Genomic DNA, 22,763 nt, shown 5'->3' with positions numbered 1-22,763 from the left:
GAGTCGTTAAGGCTGCAGCCAGCTTGTCCTGGCATGTCATGCACACACCTCTTTGGGCACTGTTGCCAGAAAACAACTCTGTGAGGACTTTGGGGGAAATCGTGCCCTCTGAAAAAACTAGTAAAGGTCTCAGAGGACAGAGAGGGCGCTGCCTCGCCAGCCCCAGCAGAACCCTGCCCTGCACTCTACCAATCCGTATCTGCAGACTCAAGGCCTGGTGATCGGGCCCCTGTGACTGTGGGCAGCAGCCCTCCCCAGAGACAAGACTACATAAAGCCTGCTTGAGCTGCTCTCTTGGGCACCTCACTGCTGCCCCTCAACTTCCACTCGGAGCTCCATTCTTTCCCTGACCTCTCAGGCCAGCTTGGACCCGAGTCCTGACAGGCCCAGGTTCTCAGACTTTATCCCTCCAAGTGGCCATGAGTCAGGGCAGCTGGGATCTCTGGATCCTAAACCACCACCTCCCGCACAGGCCCCACCCCATGACCACACTCCTACCTTTGCCCCTGTTTGATCTTGAACTCCAGGGCGCTGTGGGGCAGCCAGCCAGCTTGAAGTCTGAGCTTTGCCCTATGCCCCACAATTCAGTCTCATCTCCTCCTCAGGCTTAATGACTCTTGCTTTATGTATGTACCTTTCAGCTCTGAACTCTAGCTCTGCCTTAACTGGCCTGTTACCTGGACCACAGAGCAAGGCTGGCAAGGATTCCTAACATGAGTCGCTTCATGCCTGTTCCCCATGTTTGCTGAAGCTATTTGTGTGCTTCCAGATTCCAGGGAATCTCTAGATACAGGACAAGCATTGAAATTAAGGGAAAGAGAGTAATAGGGAGCACCTTGTCCCAGTAAATTTCCCCTGTGAATGCTGGGGGAGAAATTACTGAAAGGAAGTTCTTATATCAGCACTGACAAGTATTCTTAAGGGAAGGGGAGGCTTGGGTTATAGATGAGATGGATGTTCACAAGAAGTAGAACAAGACTGAATAGAAGTTCATCTCTTTTACTTGGCTCCTTTCATAGACAAGAAAATGGAGGACCAACAGCATAAATTGACTTGACCAATATCACTCTGGTTAAAACAGAGCAAAGTTGGAATCAGCATCTTGCTTCCTGGCTGCTACAGTATTCTCCACCTTCATTCTTTCAACAAGCATTCATTGAGTGTCTACTCTAGGCTGTGTTATTACAATTTACCAATTCTTGGGTATGTCATAGGTGCTTCCCTGCTGGCTGAGACAGTAAAGAATATGACTCCAAAACAGGAGACCAAGTTCAATCACTGGGTTGGTAACATCCCCTGGAAAAGGAAATGGCTAGCCATTCCATTGTTTTTGCCTAGGAAATTTCATGGACAGAGGAGTCTTGCGGACTATGGTCCATGGGTTTGCAAACAGTAGGACATTCCTGAGCAACTTTCACTTCAGTTCAGTTCAGTCGCTCAGTCGTGTCTGACTCTTTGTGACCCCATGAATCGCAGCATGCCAGGCCTCCCTGTCCATCACCAACTCCCGGAGTTCACTCAGACTCATGTCCATCGAGTCAGTGATGCCATCCAGCCATCTCATTCTCTGTTGTCCCCTTCTCCTCCTGCCCCCAATCCCTCCCACTTCACTAGAAAGATACAAAAGAAATATAACAAAGAGTAGCCATTTTAAGGGACATTGATCTGGTTTTTAAAAAAGGAAATCTTTTAAAATATTAAGTATTTTAAAATAATGCAAGGCTATTTATGCTTGTGGGGTAATAGAAATACATGTAATAAATTTTCATGGGAATTCAGAAAGAACAACCATCAAATTGGGCTGTGATTCTCAAGAAAGACATGTTGGATGGTACAGGTATTAAACAGAAAGACAAGATAAGATTTAGATCCTTTGACAGGAATGAGAAAGGATTTTTAAGTAGGAGAAACTGAAGTTTGTTGGCAATTTAGAAGAGAAGGCTATATCATTTGTGTGGGACACATTATAGAAAGCCTTTGGGAAAAACAATCAAAAGTGTACAGTAGGCACTGGGGAACCATTGAGGTGTTTAGCAGGAGAGTAGTGAAGAGTCAGACACAACTGAGCAACTTCACTTTCACTTTTCACTTTCATGCATTGGAGAAGGAAATGGCAACCCACTCCATGCTCTTGCCTGGAGAATCCCAGGGACGGGGGAGCCTGGTGGGCTGCTGTCTATGGGGTCACATAGAGTCGGACACGACTGAAGCGACTTAGCAGCAGCAACAGCAGCAGCAGCAGTGATGAGCAGGGTCTTATTGGGTAGCTCACCTGGTAAAGAATCCACCTGCAATGCAGGAGACCCTGGTTCGATCCCTGGGTCAGGAAGTTCCCCTGGAGAAGGGTTAGGCTACCCACTCTAGTATTCTTGCCTGGAAAATTTCATGAACAGAGGAACCTGGTAGGCTACAGTCCATGGGATTACAAAGAGTCAGACACACAGTCATAAGCAGAGCAATGCTTTAGGAAGACTAATCTGGTAAAGCTAGGATAGGAGGCAGTTGGAGTGGAGGGAGAGAATGAGAGCTCAGAATTGATGACAAGCTACCAGGTCATTAAAACAGCATCTAATTATAGAAGATTCTTATAGAAAGTTAATTATGTCATTTTCAAATACTTAGAGTAAAGTGATCTCAAGACAAAAACAGAACTGTTACCTTTGGGCCTGACAAATCTGCTGAAGCCAAGAATTTAGATTGTGTGTTTCTATCATGAAACTTTTATAGAAATGGATAAAGGTAATGCTCAAAAACAATTTGTTCTCAGATTAAGCAAACCACTTTCTCCCCAAACAAAACATTTTATTTATAATTTGTGTTCACATCTCTTTCACAGCTGGCACAAAGTTGAACAAGACTAGTTTATGCTAACATAACTAAAAATTCTCCGTGAGTGTATGCTAGATTAATAAGCATTTGTTACTCTTTCAAGAGTTTAAAGATACAAATAATATTAAAAACAACAATGAAAGATAGAAAAATGAAGTTCATTCCCAATCCTGTTACTTCAGCACCAGCTGTTTCTCCTTTTCCCATGTCCTTTTTTTTCCAGGCTTTGTTTGTGTGCTGCTGTGTCTCTTTTTACAATGGTGAAACCATTTATCCATAAAAAGATATAGTAAAATCGACTACCTTTGCACTTAACATAATTATCCCATTGTATTAAATAAGAACTGTTGGTTGGTAGATGGCAATATGAAATGGATGGAAAGTTGGTTTCCCTGACTCTGAGCTCTTCAAAGTAAAGATCACATGGTTTGGAATCTCATACAAAAAGCCTGTTTAAATACAGCAACTCTGTCGCTGTCTTCTGCTCCAACTAGCTGACTAAATGATGAAGGGCAACAGCTGCAGTACTTTCTTTGTGTGTTTCTTGTGTGTCTGTGTTTTAATTGCCAAGTTAGCCACTAATCTCTCTAGCGAGTTAACAGTGGTTATGTCTTATGGAAAAAATTATCTACATCTCTTCATATGGATTTTAAAGAAATTAAACCCTGGCTGTTTATTACTATTATATTTTTGAGATCAAGTCATCATTATTGGAAAGGAATGTTGTAATATTTACTCCATTAATATTTGAATTCAGCTACATTCAGATTCTTGTTATAGATTGGATTGTGTGTCATGGTTCACTTGTTACCAATCAAGTCATTATCCCCGATGAACCAGATTTGCTTGCCTGGAGGCAGTGTTCTAGGATGTACTACATTTATTCAGAGGTTTTTGGTTTGTTTATTTTAATAACCCTTGTTAGCAAAGCCTGAAACTTGAAAGTTGTCCAAATTCACTACCAAAATGTAGCTAGAGCTCCAATTTAGTGATGAAAATAGAAAAAGGTCTTGATTCTCAATGACCTTCTGTCTCAATTTACACAAATTTGCATATGCATTATGACCTTCACTTATGAGTTACAGAAGCTGAAATGAAATTAGGTAATATTGTTTTCATCAATTGAATGCATGATATGAAAATAAAACTAAATTCCAAAAAGGCAAGAATTAATTAAAATGCTTGGTATAATTTCATCACAGTAAATGTCCAATACCATTATATCTGCCATGAAGATTATTTTACTGCAAAAATGATTTTTGTGATATTTTTAAGGAACTAAAATCTATTTTCATAGTTCCAGATATTATTCCATTAACTGATATTCCATGTGATGCTTATGCCATAAGATCCAGAGCAAAAATGATTGGTGCAAAATACATAGTTGTTACTATAGTAATAATCTCCACTAAGGCTTACAGTGCTCACTATTTTACCTGAAGTTGGGGGGAGACCAGTATTTCATATAAACACATTTTTGGCCACAAGTTAATGTTTCTTGTCTCATGCTTTTTTAAGTTAAATGCCCTCTGACTGAAAAGTGTTTCTTCGTAATAATTGGTAGTAATAAAATAAATGTATATCAGAAAATTTTCCACAAAGGTTATCTCAGTATATTCTCACAGTCTTGGGAGGTAGTAATTATCATTATATTTTTTGATGGGTCAGGATATTGAAAGCCAAATGAAATAAAAGTCTTTTTAATTCTTATAACAAGTCAGTGGAAAACCCATATTTTGAGTTCATGGCTGGCTTCCCAGTACATTGCTCTTTCCATCAGCCTTGTATATCATGTGTTGATTGCAATGGAGCAAGATTGAAAGTCCCCCAAAAGGTTACCTTCAAATTGTTTTATTGCTTCAGCCAAAGTATTTTGTCATAGTCAAATGCAGTGATTCATAGTCACGTGCTCACTCTGCACTGGTCCACCAGCGCTTTGCTTGGCACAGTTTTAAAGCTCTCGCTTCTAAGTGGAAACATGTGCCCTCCCTCATCTTCTGTGTGTGCTCTGCCCTCATCCAGTACCCTCCCTCTCACCCGGATGCTGCCACATCTAATGAGCTTACAATTATTTTTAAACTTCTTTCCATGAGGTGATATCTACATACCAGCTGAAGGGGAGAATGTGATCCATCTTGCAGAAGTTAAACCATGGGTCATGTGAAGAGCAGGAGGTGGTAAGAAAGGAATATTTGATGAAACTCTCCATAGAAATGTCAAACTCAGTATCACATTTCTATCTGACTCCAGATTTTAGAGTTCAAGATGTTTGTGCTAGAACCAATCAGTGGAATCAGTTCAAGTTTGGAGAAATATTTCTTCCAGAGTAACAAATAAAGAAAGAGAGAGAGTGAAGCAAGAGAGAGAAATAGAGGGAAAGAGAAGAAATGGAGGGAGAAAAGAGAAGAAAAGAAAAAGAGGAAGAGAAAAAGAAGGAAAAAAAGGGGGGCAAGTCTTTTTGTGTATGCAAGTTTTCCTGCTCTTAAAATAATAATAATAATGGTTTAAATTAATAATAAATTTGGCCACTGAAGATAGTTCTGATTCTGGTTAAAGAATCAATAAGCTTCATCTGACCAGTGGCCATAATTGGCAAATTCCTACCAGAGGTTACTAATGGGTAAATACTGCTGTGATCAAAGAATATATATATAAAGTACATTTAATATATATATTTAAGAGTATATTTAATATATATTCCTATTGAAGAACAACAAAATTACACAGGAGAGAACATTTGGACAACGGTCCACATAGTTGTTAGGAGCAGTTGCTTGAGTCCATCTGAACTAAGGAAGGAACATTGCACTGCTCTGCCCCTCTGCTGACATTTGAATTTTTTTCAGTTTGGGGTTATGACAATACAGGTGTGGCTTCTATAAATACTCTCATATCATCTTTGTAGACATATATATTGCTCTTGGAAAATACATGAGAGTAGAATTACTAGGTCATGGCATAGCTGCATGTTTAATTTTATAGGAAAACAAATAGTTTTCCAAAGTGGTTGTATCATTATATACTCCCACCAGCAATGGATGGGAAATGCAATTGCTTCTTAATACCTCACAACTATTTGAGGTTATCAACTTTTTAATTTCTACTCTTCAGGATTGGAGTGAAACGATATCACACTATGGTTTTAGTTCATATTACTTGATGACTAAGGATGTTGAACAACTTTTCAAGTACACATTAGATTTTGTATATTTTCTTTTGTTAAGTGTTTAAGTCTTGTCTCCTCTCCTTTTAAAAAAGCAAAACCAATTAAAAAAAAACTTTTTGTAGGACATATTTATATTTCATGGATATAAGTCCTTAGTCATATATATTAAGCCACGTTAGTGATATCCCGTGCCATATTTTTAGAAGCTTTTTGATGAGCAAGAGCTTTGAACATCCCCATGGAAAAGAAATGCAAAAAAGAAAAATGGCTGTCTGAGGAGGCCTTACAAATAGCTGTGAAAAGAAGAGAAGTGAAAAGCAAAGGAGAAGTGAAAAGCAAAAGAAGAGAAGTGAAAAGCAATAAATATCTGAATGCAGAGTTCCAAAGAATAGCAAGAAGAGATAAGAAAGCCTTCCTCAGTGATCAATACAAAGAAATAGAAGAAAACAACAGGATGGGAAAGACTAGAGATTTCTCCAAGAAAATTAGAGATACCAACGGATATTTCATGCAAAGATGGGCTCGATAAAGGACAGAAATGGTATGGACCTAACAGAAGCAAAGATATTAAGAGGTGGCAAGAATACACAGAAGAACTGTACAAAAAAGATCTTCATGACCAAGATAATCACAGTGGTGTGATCACTGACCTAGAGCCAGACATCCTGAAATGTGAAGTCAAGTGGGCCTTAGAAAGCATCACTACAAACAAAGCTAGTGGAGGTGATGGAATTCCAGTTGAGCTTTTTCAAATCCTGAAAGATGATGCTGTGAAAGTGCTGCATTCAATATTCCAGCAAACTTGGAAAACTCAGCACAGGACTGGAAAAGGTCAGTTTTCATTCTGACCCCAAAGAAAGGCAATGCCAAAGAATGCTCAAACTACCACACAATTGCACTCATCTCACACTCTAGTAAAGTAATGCTCAAAATTCCCCAAGCCAGGCTTCAGCAATACGTGAACTGTTAACTTCCTGATGTTCAAGCTGGTTTTAGAAAAGGCAGAGGAACCAGAGATCAAATGGCCAACATCTGCTGGATCATGGAAAAAGCAAGAGAGTTCCAGAAAAACATCTATTTCTGCTTTATTGACTATGCCAAAGCCTTTGACTGTGTGGCTCACAATAAACTGTGGAAAATTCTGAAGGAGATGGGAATACCAGACCACCTGACCGGCCTCTTGAGAAAGCTGTATGCAGGTCAGGAAGCAACAGTTAGAACTGGACATGGAACAACAGACTGGTTCCAAATAGGAAAAGGATTATGTCAAGGCTGTATATTGTCACACTGCTTATTTAACTTCTCTGCAGAGTACATCATGAGAAACGCCGGGCTGGAAGAAGCACAAGCTGGAATCAAGATTTCTGGGAGAAATATCAATAACCTCAGATATGCAGATGACACCACCCTTATGGCAGAAAGTGAAGAGGAACTAAAAAGCCTCTTGATGAAAGTGAAAGAGGAGAGTGAAAAAGTCGGCTTAAAGCTCAACATTCAGAAAACGAAGATCATGGCATCTGATCCCATCACTTCATGGGAAATAGATAGGCAAACAGTGGAAACAGTGTCAGACTTATTTTTCTAGGCTCCAAAATCACTGCCGATGGTGCCATGAAATTAAAAGACACTTACTCCTTGGAAGGAAAGTTATGACCAACCTAGATAGCATATTGAAAAGCAGAGACATTACCTTGCCAACAAAGGTCCATCTAGTCAAGGCTATGGTTTTTCCAGTGGTCATGTATGGATGTGAGAGTTGGACTGTGAAGAAAGCTGAGCGTCGAAGAATTAATGCTTTTGAACTGTGGTGTTGGAGGAGACTCTTGAGAGTCCCTTGGACTGCAAGGGGATCCAACCAGTCCACTCTGAAGGAGATCAGTCCTGGGTATTCATTGGAAGGACTGATTCTGAAGCTGAAACTCCAATACTTTGGCCACCTCATGTGAAGAGTTGACTTGTTGGAAAAGACCCTGATACTGGGAGGGATTGGGGGCAGGAGGAGAAGGGGATGACAGAGGATGAGGTGGCTGGATGGCGTCACCAACTCAATGAACATGAGTTTGGGTAAACTCCCTGAGTTGGTGATGAACAGGGAGGTCTGGCATGATGCAATTCATAGGGTCGCAAGGAGTTGGACACGACTGAGAGACTGAACTGAACTGAACTGAGTCTTATACAAGTCCTCACAGTTCTGATTACTATAGTTTTATAGCAAGGCATGAAATATGATGTATATTTACCTTCTTGCTTCTTTTCAAATTTATTTTGGCTATTGGTACTTTGAATCTGCACATAAATTTTGGAATCAGTTTGTCAACTTTAGGGGAAAAAAATCCTCCTTGGACTTTGACTGGGATTATACTGATTCTATGGATCAATTTGGGGAGAATTAAAATCTTTAAAAAAAAAAAAGAGTCCGAAATGCAGTACTTGGATGCAATCTGAAAAACGACAGAATGATCTCTGTTCATTTCCAAGGCGAACCATTCAATATCACAGTAATCCAAGTCTATGCCCCAACCAGTAACGCTGGGAGGGATTGAACTGAAAATCTTAATCTTAATGATGTCCACTATTCCAGCTCATAAATACAGTGTATTTTTCCATCCTTCTATTAAATGTCTGCTTTTATTTCTCTCAACAATGCTTTGTAGTTTTTAGTATAATGTGCTTAGTCACTCAGTTGTGTCCAACTCTTTGCGACCCCATGGACTGTAGCCTGCCAGGCCCCTCTGCCTGTGGGGATTCTATAGGCCAGATTACTGGAGTGGGTAACCATTCCCTTTTTCCAGGGGATCTTCCCAACCCAAGGATCAAACCCAGGTCTCCTGCACTGCAGGCAGATTCTTTACTATCTGAGCCACCGGGAAGCCCTGTTGGTACAAAGGTCTTATATTTTACTTTGGAAAATTCAGTTATTTGCATTTGTGTTTTTAATAATATTATAAATGGAATTGCCTTCTTAAATTTTATTTTAAATTATTTTCTATTAGTAGGTAGCATTGATTTTTGAATATTGAACTTGTATTCTAAGTGAACTTGCTAAGTTTGTTTTAGTTCTAGCAGTTTTGTGTTTTTTTTCCTTTTTGAGGAATCCCTTAATATTTTCTACATGTCATCTATAAATAAAAATAGATTTATGTGTTAGTTGCTCAGTCATGTCCAACTCTTTGTGACCTCATGAACTGTATAGCCCATCAGGCTCCTCTGTCCATGGAATCCTCCAGGCAATAATACTGGAGTGGGTAGCCATTCACTTCTCTAGGGGATCTTCTCAACCCAGGGATTGAACCCAGGTCTCCCACATTGCAGACAGATTCTTTACCATTTGAGCCACCAGGGAAGCCTGATTTTATCATAGGGGATTTAAAAATTATGAGTTCAATTTGTACATGAATAAGATTATTTTTACTACTGAGGATGCTATTAACCAGGCTTCCCTTGTGGCTCAGATGGTAAAGAATCTGACTGCAATGCGGGAGACCTGGGTTCTATCCCTGAGTTGGGAAGATCCCCTGGAGAAGAGAATGGCTACCCACTCCAGTATTATTGCCTGGAAAATTCCATGGACAGAGGAGCCTGGTAGGCTACAGTCCATGCAGTTGCAAAGAGTTGGACACAACTTAGCAATTGAGCATGCAGGCATACTATGTAGATTAATATTATACTCCATGATAATGCTAGTAGTATTTCACTGTATGAATTCACCAATTGATGGACATTCAATTATTTCTACCTTTATTGTTTTATGAATGATGCTGTTATAACATTCATGTAAAAGTCTCGATGTGAACATACATTTAATTTCTCACTTTAGTGCATAGGAATGGCATTGCTGAGTTGGATGATAAATGCATGTTTAAATTTGACACTGCCATACTGTCCTCCAAAGTCACTGTAACACTCGCCGTGTCCGCTGCATGAGAGTTCCAGTCGCTCTACATTTCTCGTTGGCACTTGCTATTGCCAGTCCTCTTATATTTAGCCATTTGAGTGAGCAGGTAGTAGAATCTCACTGTGGTTTTAACTTGTTTCCCTGAAATGACTAGAGATGTTGCGTATACTTCCATATGCCTATTTGCCATCTGGATATCTCATTTTGTGAAGAATTTGTTCAAATTTTTTGCCAAACTTTTCATTGTGTTTATCTGCTTGCTATGGGGTTGTAGGAATTCTATATAGATTCTGGACACAAGTCCTTTGACAGACATATGCTTTGCAAGTATTTTCTTTCAATCTACAGCTTGCCTTTTTATTTCTTTCAGTCAGTGCATCTTTCTGAGAGCATAAGTTTTTAATTTTGTTCCTGTACATTTTATCAGTGCAGTCCTTTACAATCAGTACTTTGTATGACCTATTTAATAAATCTTTGATTAACTCAATATCACAAAGATTTTCTCCTCTGCATTTATGCATTAGTTTTATTACTCTTGTACTGTGTTCTAAGATCCATTTTAATTCATTTTTGCTTATAATATGTGGCAAGGGTCAGGGTTAAAATTTTAAATCCTTAGAGTTATACAATTATTTCAACACATTTATTTAAAAGGTTATCCTTCCCATATTGAATTATCTTGGCATCTTTTTTTGAAAATCTATTGATCATGTTAGTGTCGGTCTATTTCTGAATTCTATTCATTCCATTGTCTAACTTTATATCAGTACCATATTGTCTTGAATACTGTAGCTTTATAATAAATTTTGAAATTAGGTAGTGTAAGTCCTCCAGCTTCACTCTTCATAAGTAAGGTCTGATCTCCTTAATATATAGTAGCTCTTAGAAATCAAGATTAAGAAACCAACAATCATAGAAATGAGCAAAGGGCATGAACAAAAAGTTCACAGAAAAATAAATTCAAATGTCTCCAAAAGTTATGACATATGTTATCACATTTGGAATGAGATCAAATATTAAAACTATTCTAAGATAACATTTGGATTAGACAAACCAAAAGTTTGACACACTCTCTTGGCAAAGAAGTAGAGAACCAGGCACTCTTATATTTTACTAAAGGGAGAAAAAAATTATAATTCCTTAAGGAAAGAAGACTGGAAATATCAAGATTACAAATGCATTAACTCTTTAAGTTAGGAAACCAGAAACCAGAATCCAGCTTTAGTTACACCTGTACCCAAACAAAAAAAGGGCTTCCCATTTGGCACTAGTGGTAAAGAACCCACCTGCCAATACAGGAGACAAAAGACACGTGGGTTTGATCCCTGGGTTGGGAAGATTCCCTGGAGGCGGGCATGGCAACCCACTCTAGTATTTTTGCCTGGGAAATACTATGGACAGAGGAGCCTGGTGGGCTACGATCCATAGTGTTGCAAAGAGTTGGACATGACTGAGGCAACTCAGCATGCACATGCATCCAAGGAAAAGAAAAAATGCAAAAGGATACCTCTCACAGCATTGTTTGTAATAAAAAAGACTAGAAACTATGCAAGAGAACAGCATCTGGGAGACTGGTTGGAAAGAAAACACTTATATATTGAAATATTATGCAGCTGTCAAAAAGAACGAGGAATATTTCTATATACTGCTTTGGGAAAACCTATAATTAATTAACTAATTAATTAAATTACATATAGGTTCAGGTCAGTTCAGTCGCTCAGTCGTGTCCAACTCTTTGCAACACCATGAATTGCAGCATGCCAGGACTCCCTGTCCGTCACCAACTCCTGGAGTTCACTCAGACTCACGTCCACTGAGTCCGTGATGCAATCCAGCCATCTCATCCTCCATCGTCCCCTTCTCCTCCTGACACTAATCCCTCCCAGCATCAGAGTCTTTTCCAGTGAGTCAATTCTTCCCATGAGGTGGCCAAAGTATTGGAGTTTAAGCTTTAGCATCAGTCCTTCCAATGAACACCCAGGACTGATCTCCTTCAGAATGGACTGGTTGGATCTCCTTGCAGTCCAAGGGACTCTCAAGAGTCTTCTCCAACACCACAGTTCAAAAGCATCAATTCTTTAGCACTCAGCTTTCTTCACAGTCCAACTCTCACATCCATACATGACGACTGGAAAAACCATAGCCTTGACTAGGCAGAACTTTGTTGGCAAAGTAATGTCTCTGCTTTTCAATATGCTATCTAGGTTGGTCATAACTTTCCTTCCAAGGAGTAAGCATCTTTTAATTTCATGGCTGCAGTCACCATCTGCAGTGATTTTGGAGCCCCCAAAAAATAGTCTGACACTGTTTCCACTTTTTCCTCATCTATTTCCCATGAAGTGATGGGACCAGATGCCATGATCTTTGTCTTCTGAATGTTGAGCTTTAAGCCAACTTTTTCACTCTCCTCTTTCACTTTCATCAAGAGGCTCTTGAGTTCCTCTTCACTTTCTGCCATAAGGGTGGTGTCATCTGCATATCTGAGGTTATTGGTATTTCTCCCAGCAATCTTGATTCCAGCTTGTGCTTCTTCCAGCCCGGCGTTTCTCATGATGTACTCTGCATAGAAGTTAAATAAGCAGGATGACAATACAGCCTTGACGTACTCCTTTTCCTATTTGGAACCAGTCTGTTGTTCCATGTCCAGTTCTAACTGTTACTTCCTGACCTGCATATAGCTTTCTCAAGAGGCAGGTCAGGTGGTCTGGTATTCCCATCTGTTTCACAATTTTCCACAGTTTATTGTGATCCACACAGTCAAAGGCTTTGGCATAGTCAATAAAGCAGAACAGATGTTTTTCTGAAACTCTCTTCCTTTTTCCATGATCCAGTGGATGTTGGCCATTTGATCTCTGGTTCCTCTGCCTTTTCTAAAACCAGCTTGAACATCTAGAAGTTCATGGTTCACATACTGTTGAAGCCTGGCTTGGAGAATTTTGAGCATTATTTTACTAGCATGTGAGATGAGTGCAATTGTGCGGTAGTTTGAGCATGCTTTGGCATTGCCTTTCTTTGGGGTCAGAATGAAAACTGACCTTTTCTAGTCCTGTGGCCACTGCTGAGTTTTCCAAGTTTGCTGGCATATTGAGTGCAGCACTTTCATAGCATCATCTTTCAGGATTTGAAAAAGCTCAACTGGAATTCCATCACCTCCACTAGCTTTGTTTGTAGTGATGCTTTCTAAGGCTCACTTGACTTTATATTCCAGGATGTCTGGCTCTAGGTCAGTGATCACACCATCGTGATTATCTTGGTCGTGAAGATCTTTTTTGTACAGTTCTTCTGTGTATTCCTGCCACCTCTTCTTAATATCTTCTGCTTCTGTTAAGTCCATACCATTTCTGTCCTTTATTGAGCCCATCTTTGCATGAAATGTTCCCTTGGTATCTCTAACTTTCTTGAAGAGATCTCTAGTCTTTCCCATTCTGTTGTTTTCCTCTATTTCTTTGTATTGATCGCTGAAGAAGGCTTTCTTATCTCTCCTTGCTATTCTTTGGAACTCTGCATTCAGATGCTTATATCTTTCCTTTTCTCCTTTGCTTTTCGCTTCTCTTCTTTTCACAGCTATTTGTAAGGCCTCCCCAGACAGCCATTTTGCTTTTTTGCATTTCTTTTCCATGGGGATTGTCTTGATTCCTGTCTCCTGCACAATGTCACGAAGCTCCATCCATAGTTCATCAGGCACTCTATCTGTCAGATCTAGGCCCTTAAATCTATTTCTCACTTCCACTGTATAATCATATGGAATTTGATTTAGGTCATACATGAATGGTCTAGTGGTTTTCCCTACTTTCTTCAATTTCAGTCTGAATTTGGCAATAAGGAGTTCATGATCTGAGCCACAGTCAGCTCTTGGTCTTGTTTTTGCTGACTGTATAGAGCTTCTCCATCTTTGGCTGCAAAGAATATAATCAATCTGATTTTGGTGTTGACCATCTGGTGATGTCCATGTGTAGAGTCTTCTCTTTTGTTGTTGGAAGAGAGTGTTTGCTGTGACCAGTGCGTTCTCTTGGCAAAACTCTGTTAGCCTTTGCCCTGCTTCATTCCATATTCCAAGGCCAAATTTGCCTGTTACTCCAGGAGTTTCTTGACTTCCTACTTTTGCATTCCAGTCCCCTATAATGAAAAAGACATCTTTTTTGGGTGTTAGTTCTAAAACGTCTTGTAGGTCTTCATAGAACCGTTTGACTTCAGCTTCTTCAGTGTTACTGGTTGGGGCATAGGCTTGGATTACTGTGATATTGAATGGTTTGCCTTGGAAATGAACAGAGATCATTCTGTGGTTTTTGAGATTGCACCTAAGTACTGCATTTTGGACTCTTTTATTGACCATGATGGCTACTCCATTTCTTCTAAGGGATTCCTGCCCTCAGTAGTAGATATAATGGTCATCTGGGTTAAATTCACCCATTCCAGTCCATTTTAGTTCGCTGATTCCTAGAATGTCGACGTTCACTCTTGCCATCTCCTGTTTGACCACTTCCAATTTGCCTTGATTCATGGACCTGACATTCCAGGTTCCTATGCAATATTCCTCTTTACAGCATCGGACCTTGCTTCTATCACCAGTCACATCCACATCTGGGTATTGTTTTTGCTTTGGCTCCATCCCTTCATTCTTTCTGGAGTTATTTCTCCACTGATCTCCAGTAGCATATTGGGCACCTACCGACCTGTGGAGTTCCTCTTTCAAGTATCCTATCATTTTGCCTTTTCATACTGTTCATGGGGTTCTCAAGGCAAGAATACTGAAGTGGTTTGCCATTTCCTTCTCCAGTGGACCACATTCTGTCAGACCTCTCCACCATGACCCGCCCATCTTGGGTGGCCCCAGGGGCATGGCTGAGTTTCATTGAGTAATACATATAGGTATTAAATATAAATATTTTGGTATATATACCTATATATATAATTTAATTAATTAGTTAATTTTTGGCTGTGCTGGGTCTTCATTGCTACACATGTACTTTCTCTAGTTGCCATGCATGGAATTCTCACTGTGGTGGCTCCTCTTGTTGCAGAGCATAGGTTCTAGGTGTGCAGGCTTCAGTCTTTTTGGCTTGAGGAATTAGTTGCCCTATGGCATGTAGGATCTTCTCTGACCAAGGATCCAACCTGTGTCCCCTTCACTGGCATGTGGATTCTTAATGACTGGACAACCAAGGAGGTCCTCTACAGTATATTTTTAAATGAAAAAAAAAAAAAAAAAAACACAGCAAAATGTAGCAGAATAAGCTCGATCTTTCGTATCAAAAATAGAAGTATGAGAATATTTACTCGTATATGCATAAAAATATAAAGCTAAACAGAATAAAAGGCAAGCAGAAATTCAGTGATGGCTTATAGTGAGGGGGGAGAAAGTGGTGGATGGGGACAGAAAAAAGTGACACTACTCAGTGCACCTTTGTATAGTTCTGATTTTTGAACCATGTTCAAATAAAGTTTCTTGAAAAGAAAATAAACTCAAGAAGACACAGGGAAATATTATAAGAATGCTGTAATATCATAACATACTCAAGCTTCTGCCTTGCTAGATGTGGTTTGGTGGGGTGGTAGCATGTGGGGAAATCTCGCCTACCAGAAAGGCAGGGCAGGGCCTAGGGAGCTGGGTGTTCACAGGGGTGGTGTCCAGGCACCAAGCCATTCTGAACAGTTGGAGTGTTAGCCCAGTTTATCTTGGCCCCACGCATGGTCTGATTCCACTCATTGTCTTGGCTCTCTTCAGTGGTAACTCTGGTCATGGAATTGTCCTGGGAAAAGAAGTAATAGGTTATACAGACCAGCTTCCTCTCCCTGTAACCTGGCTCTATGAAGGTCCCGGGGAAACATTAGCAAGTGTTTCCATCACTTTTCTTTGAAAGGCCTTTCTATAATTACCTTCTGTCTCTCAGGAAGACGGTTCCGTTGCACCTAATCTAAATTTGGCTTTCCTAATTCCATTGTATATCTTATGAAAATAGTTTGAAAAATGCAAATAGTCATTCTCTCCACTGATGTTTCAAGGAGGCAAAGATTCTGAACTGATTCTTCTAACCAGAGCTTAAGTTGGATATGGATGCATGCTCTCAACCATCTCTCTTGGTAAACTCAGAGATACAGGGCAGAGGGGATGCCCTTGCTGCTTGCTCAAGCAGACTGATCTTTCTGGGCATTCAAACTCGATAGTCACTGCTTCTGGAGTCTCCCTTCAGCTTTGACCCCAGCATCACCTTTTAATAGGCCATACCTTCTATTATTCATAACAGTTTCCGACTGCATTGGAGTTGACAAAATGTACAACTATCCCAGGATGAGGAATGAATGCACTTGGGGCCAGATAAAAGTGCCATCTGCCTGGACTCACACCATACAGCAAAGAAAGGACAGTCATAGCTCATCCCTTCCTCTTTATGTACCAGTGATTTGAAGGGAACTATCAGTAATACAAATATGTCCCCTGTGCAAATCTGAAGGCAATTGGTTTAGGTGATGTGAGTATGACCAACACAAAAACCAGGAGTATTATTTTTATGGCTATTCTCTCAGTTCAGTTCAGTTCAGTTCAGTTCAGTTGCACAGTCATGTCTGACTCTTTGTGACCCCATGGACTGCAAAACACCAGGCTTCCCTGTCCACCACTAACTCCCAGAGCTTGCTCAAACTCATGTCCATTGAGTTGGTGATGCCATCCAAACATCTTATCCTCTGTCGTCCCCTTCTCCTCCCACCTTCAATGTTTCCCAGCATTAGGGTCTTTCCCAATGAGTCAGTTCTTCGCATCAGGTGGCCAAAGTACTGGAGTTTCAGCTTTAGCGTCATTCCTTCCAAAAAATCCCAGGGCTGATCTCCTTCAGAATGGACTGGTTGGATCTCCTTGCAGTCCAAGGGACTCTCAAGAGTCTTCTCCAACACCACAGTTCAAAAGCATCAATTCTTTGGTGCTCAGTTTTCTTACAGTCCAACTCTCACATCCATACATGACCACTGGAAAAATCAGAGCTTTGACTAGATGGACATTTGTTGGCAAAGTAATGTCCATGCTTTTTAATATGCTGTCCAGGTTGTTCATAGCTTTTCTTCCAAGGAGTAAGAGTCTTTTAATTTCATAGCTGCAGTCTTCATCTGCAGTGATTTAGGAGCCCAAAAAAATAGAGTCTGCCACTGTTTCCATTGTTTCCTCATCTATTTGTCATGAAGTGATGGGACCAGATGCCATGATCTTCGTTTTCTGAATGCTGAGTTTTAAGCCAACTTTTTCACTCTCCTCTTTCACTTTCATCAAGAGGCTTTTTTAGTTCTTCTTCACTTTCTGCCATAGGGGTGGTGTCATCTGCATATCTGAGGTTATTGAAATTTCTCCCAGCAATCGTGATTCCAGCTTGTGCTTCTTCCAGCCCAGCGTTTCTCATGATGTACTCTGCAGAGAAGTTAAATAAGCAGGGTGACAATATACAGCCTTGACGTACTCCTTTTCCTATTTGGAACCAATCTGTTGTTTCTTGTCCAGTTTTAACTGTCCTTTCTTCACCTGCATACAGATTTCTCAGGAGGCAGGTCAGGTGGCCTGATATTCCGATCTCTTGAATAATTTTCCACAGTTTTTTGTGATCCATGCAGTCAAAGGCTTTGGCATAGTCCATAAAGCAGAAGTAGATGTTTTTCTGGAACTCTTTTGCTTTTTTGATGATCCAGTGAATGTTAACAATTTGGTCTCTGGTTCCTCTGGCTTTTCTAAATCCAGCTTGAACATCTGGAAGTTCACAATTCACATATTGTTGAAGCCTGGCTTGGAGAATTTTGAGCATTACTTTGCTATCGTGTGAAATGAGTGCAATTGTGCAGTAGTTTGAACATTCTTTGGCATTGCCCTTCTTTAGGATTGGAATGAAAACTGACCTTTTCCAGTCCTGTGGCCACTGCTGAGTTTTCCAAATTTGCTGGCATATTGAGTGCGGCACTTTAACAACATCTTTTAAGATTTGAAATAGCTCAACTTGAATTCTATCACCTCCACTAGCTTTGTTTGTAGTGACCACTTGACTTCATATTCCATAATGTCTAGCTCTAGATGAGTGATCACACCATCGTGGTTATCAGAAGCAGAAGATATTAAGAAGTGGCAAGAATACACAGAAGAACTATACAAAAAGATCTTCATGACCTTCCTTCAGGACAAGTGAAAAGAGGAATAGAAGCTCTTCCCTAAACAATTGTGTAAGAGACCAAGAGCATAAAGAAGGAAGGGCAATGAAAATACATGTGTAACTCAGGTGTATAAGGTCTCTCTGCCACCCAGTTTACACAACCTATAGTTCCTTGCTATTTAAAATGTGGTCTACAGACCAGCAGCATTGGCATCACTAGGGAGCTTGTTAGAAATGCAGAGTCTCAGGCCCTCCCTCATTCCCTCTGGATGGGAATCTGCATTTTAACAAGATCTCCAGGTGGTTCAAATGCACATTAAAACTTCAGAAGTGCTCTCCTGACCTGCAGATGTAAGTAGAATGGTATCTCCCTCTCACTTGAGCTCTTGCTTTCAGCTACTCTTCCCCTGTACTTAGACACCTCCCAGGCTTGGAGTCGGAATGAACCCAACAGGTTCATTCAGAAAGGTGCATGTTCTGTATGGGACCCATTGAAGTGATGGGATGGGATATACCTCCCTTTCCTTGCCATCCTGTCCACTTGCTTGGCCCAGAGCAGAAAGATTAGATGTTTTAATAAAGCAAACATCTATATTTTTAAAATCAAGGGCAATGTTAGAAGCATTCCTAAACTAGGAGAGGGAAGGTTGAAACTCTCACCTTCTTAAACCACATCCCTCTCAAGATCCCTCCTCTATAATTCCATCCATCTCCCAGGACATTGCGGTAGAGGGTTCCCCTCACTTATTCTTCACACTATCCTCCTTATCCCCTTGCAATGGGTCAGGTCTGTGACATTCTTTCTAAAGTGGTGGATTTCAGCTCACCTGTGAGTGATGTGCGTAACTCCAGGTCCCCATGTTGGTAGTGGAGATGAGGCTTCCTGATCCAGTTTGTGGCTCCACTTCCACACCAGAGTGAGATGCAAACAGATGGGTCCTCTAACTAGGGGACTTGTTGAAATAGCCCATCATAGTGTGACAAATAAGAGCACAGTGTGGAGCCAGATTCCCTGTGTTCTAATCCTGGCTCTACTTAGAACAGCACCTGGTAACATTGAATAAGTATCTGCTATCATTATGTGGTGGAGAAGGAAATGGCAATGCACTCCAGTATTCTTGCCTAGAGAATTCCATGGACAGAGGAGCCTGGTGGGCTGCTGTCCATGGGGTCACACAGAGTTGGACACAACTGAAGCGACTTAGCATGCATGCATGCATTGGAGAAGGAAATGGCAGCTCACTCCAGTATTCTTGCCTGGAAAATCCCAGGGACAGAGGAGCCTGGTGGGCTGCCGTCTATGGGGTCGCACAGAGTCGGACAGGACTGATGCAACTTAGCAGCAGCAGCATCATTATGTGGGTGCAAATAATTTCTGAAATTATTCAGAATACTTTTATCTTGTGAATGTAAAGAGCAGTTTGTCCTGATTAGTTTAGAGCCTGATATAGATTAACAGGAAGGAAAAGTGACATTTTTGCCAAGACTACTTGTGCTGGGCAAAAAGAGAAGTCAAGATTTCTTGGTATTTCTTCCTTGGCCTCAATCTCCTGACTTCACACATAGGTTTATTGCATCTGAACATCTTGAATTGCTCAGAAAAAATGACACTGCATTCCCAGTGTTCCAGTTGTCCATTATTTCACTTGACTTTCACATTACTCTTTTCTTTTTGCAAATATTTGTTATATGGGGCATTGTTGTTAATTTCCTTCTTTAGCATGATGGTGGATTGGAGGAGTTGACATGCAATTATTTCCATATAATTGTGTAACTACAATAAATAGAATTAAGGACTCAAATGAGCTAAATACAAATAGGTAGAGAATTTTAGCATTGACATTTCTCTTTTTAGCAATATGCTAATTGTATTAAGGTCTTCTTTGTTCAGAGGTACTCAGAATAGTCGCCAATAAATTTGGATCATTGAGAGCAATAATCCTTGAGCGACTAGATGTTCTGTGTAGTGAGTCAGCCCTGTGGTAGCGTCCTGCACTGTGTATCTGTTATTGTGGCTCTAGGAATCATTGCCAAGCTGGTTAATTTGGTCCAGATATTAATTAGATGGGAATTCTATTTTGAAAAATGCCAAAGCTTACAAAAAAGAGAAATGTCTTTACGATCATATCAGGTGGGATTTCTGTGTAGGTTTAGAACATCTATAGATTTTCTATGAAATTTACAAAGTTATTTTTATTTTTTTAAGTGGTAGAGTAATGAAGAGCTAAAGGAGTTTTTATATAATTATGAAAATTCTGATTAGAAGAAACTTAAAAGATAACTTACTGAAACATTTCATAAAATGTTGGCACCCTTGATGGAGCTTATTCTGTGATAAAGCTGAGAAATATATAGCCTCAGGAGGCAAATGAACTGGGGCTTAAATACCAGCCAGTACTTTCTGGTTAATGTTTGACTTCAGCCAAGTTGATTAATTTCTATTAGACTCAGCTTCCTCATCCACAAAATATGGCACATAAAACCTACCCTAGAGGTATTGATAAGGATTAAATGACATAATATATATAAAACACCTAGCAATATGCTGATGTTTGTCATGATAAATGCCATAGAAAGCATCCAACCATAGTAAGTACCCAATAAAATTCATAAAAGCAAAACCCTACCAAACTCTTAGTTCAATGAGATTTCTTCTTGTCTACCTACTTTGAAGAGTTGCTGTTAGGGATAGATTTATAATATTTAAAGCACCTATCACATGGTGGATGCTCGATAGATTATAGGAATTATTAGTATTTCTTGATGAACATTCTACATCTTTCCCTGATTCATCAAATATTATTACTGTGTGCCAGTGCTCTAAGGAAACCCAATGAGTAACACACTGGTGTTTTCTGTCCAAGTGTGGAGGCAATTGATTTGAAGTGCTTTGAGTGGACAGGCAGAGAGAGGCCAGGAGTTCAAGACACGAAACAGGTAGATGATGGTGGCATTGACTGAGAGCGGGCAGAACAAGGACAACAATTAGACTTCGGGATAAAGGTATGAGGAGGAATTAAGAGTTGTATTCTTTACATATTGAGATGCTCATGAAACATTCAAGTGAAAGGTCACAGAGATGGTTGAATAGATGAGATTACAGATGATATTTGGCTGGAGAAAATAATGGGTTATCACACGTTCATGGTATTCAGAACAATGGAACTCAATGAAGAGCTGAAAAAAGTTGTGTAGAAAGACTGCCGCAAACTGAAATTTGAGGAGCTCCAACATTTAGAACTTCATGAAGAAGGGGAGATCAATAATACCCCAGGAAGTCAATGTCATTGTTGGATGGCTTAAATGTTTAAGATGTTTCATTTTGAGCCTGCCCTTTGGAATTTCAAAATATTGGCCTTTTAAGAACAACATAGAGCAGGTCTTTCCTTTCAAGTACATGAGGAAGGCTCCCTGCATGTCTACTGGACTTTTCTCCTTTAGCCTAAAATACTCACATGTCCCGGAATGTGACTCAGAAGCAGACATCACCCAAACCCTACTCTTCCAGCTTGACCAGCCAGCCACCTGCAGGACTCCTAAGCAAATACAGAGTGAGATGGAATAAAAGGAAAACAGATGAATTACTTTCAAAATCCACTGCTGTGGTCTTAATGAATCATGACTGGCTATAACTAACAGAGCAGTTGTATAAAGCATGGAAATAATCTTAAAAAAAACAAGCCTAAGAGGGCAAACTCTAAAGTCGGTTGTGCTTCCAGCAGCTTTAAAAATATGGAGTGAGAAGGCATGCTCTGGCGATAGAAAAACAACTACAAATCAGCTGGACTTCTGCTGGAATTAAGATGAACGGTTCACATTTCTTCCTTGAGTTCATGACACCAGCTAACTCATACATCTCTGCCTGGTCCTTGTTTTGCTTCCCATTTCAGAACTCCAATTTACTGCATTTGTGTGAAATTATATTTGGACATACATTAATTGACATCACCCCAAGCTCTGACCTCCACTCTTCATTTTGCAAACAATATTTATCTACTATTTCTTTGGTACTTACCCCAGGTTGTGGTCTTGCTGTATTTTGATATATCTAGAGAAAGCCATATGCAAAACCAGGTATTATTAGTAAAAACTCCAGCCATTAGGCAAAAATAAGATTTTCTTCTAGTGCTCTGTGTAGAACTGGAGATTTATCTGCATTGGATTTTTCAGACACCTCTGCATTTTGAACAGTGCTGTGCTACCTACTAGGGGCTTCCCTGGTGGCTCAGATGGTAAATTCTTGACCAAGAAGCAGTGACTAGCCAAGTCAGACCATTTAACATGGCAGGACCATGAAGTGTGATCTCCATCTACATACTAAGTATCTGATCAGGTAGCTGGTTGAAGTGGTTCTACTCATGATACCATGACTCAGAGCTGAATTTACTCTGCTTTGTGATGCTAACAATCACCCAACAATAGAACCATAACCTGGGGATGCCTTAACCTGGGAAGAGTTGTGGCTCTTCCCACCACTTTTCTAACGTTTGCTCCCTCATTGGCAACTCTTCTCAAGGACATCTTCTACCTCCTTCTGTTCTAAGCAGTAACTTTTCAAATAATAATTATTATTCTGATAATGTCATTGTTGTTTAGTCACTAAGTTGTGTCCAACTCTTTTGCCTGGACTGCAGCCTTCCAGGCTCCTTGGTCCAGGGAATTCTCCAGGCAAGAATACTGGAGTGAGTTGCCACTTCCTTCTCCAGGGGATCTTTCTGACCCAGGGATCAAACCGATGTCTCCTGCATTG

At 40.2% G+C, this 22,763-nt stretch overlaps 1 long non-coding RNA gene across 1 annotated transcript; it reads right to left on the bottom strand.

The window, feature by feature from the left end:
* Window positions 1–15,374: 15,374 nt before the first annotated feature.
* LOC113898830 lies at window positions 15,375–21,550 on the bottom strand. Its single transcript, XR_003512749.1, has 2 exons — window positions 21,469–21,550; window positions 15,375–15,640 (listed from the first exon to the last, which is right to left on the bottom strand). It is a non-coding gene; the product is annotated as an uncharacterized LOC113898830 (long non-coding RNA).
* Between the last annotated feature and the right edge of the window lie 1,213 nt (window positions 21,551–22,763).

This window comes from Bos indicus x Bos taurus, chromosome 9 (assembly GCF_003369695.1).
Source record: "Bos indicus x Bos taurus breed Angus x Brahman F1 hybrid chromosome 9, Bos_hybrid_MaternalHap_v2.0, whole genome shotgun sequence".
NCBI lineage: Eukaryota > Metazoa > Chordata > Mammalia > Artiodactyla > Bovidae > Bos > Bos indicus x Bos taurus.
Note: the sequence above shows the minus strand (reverse complement) of the source record. Positions and strands in the feature narration are given on the sequence as shown.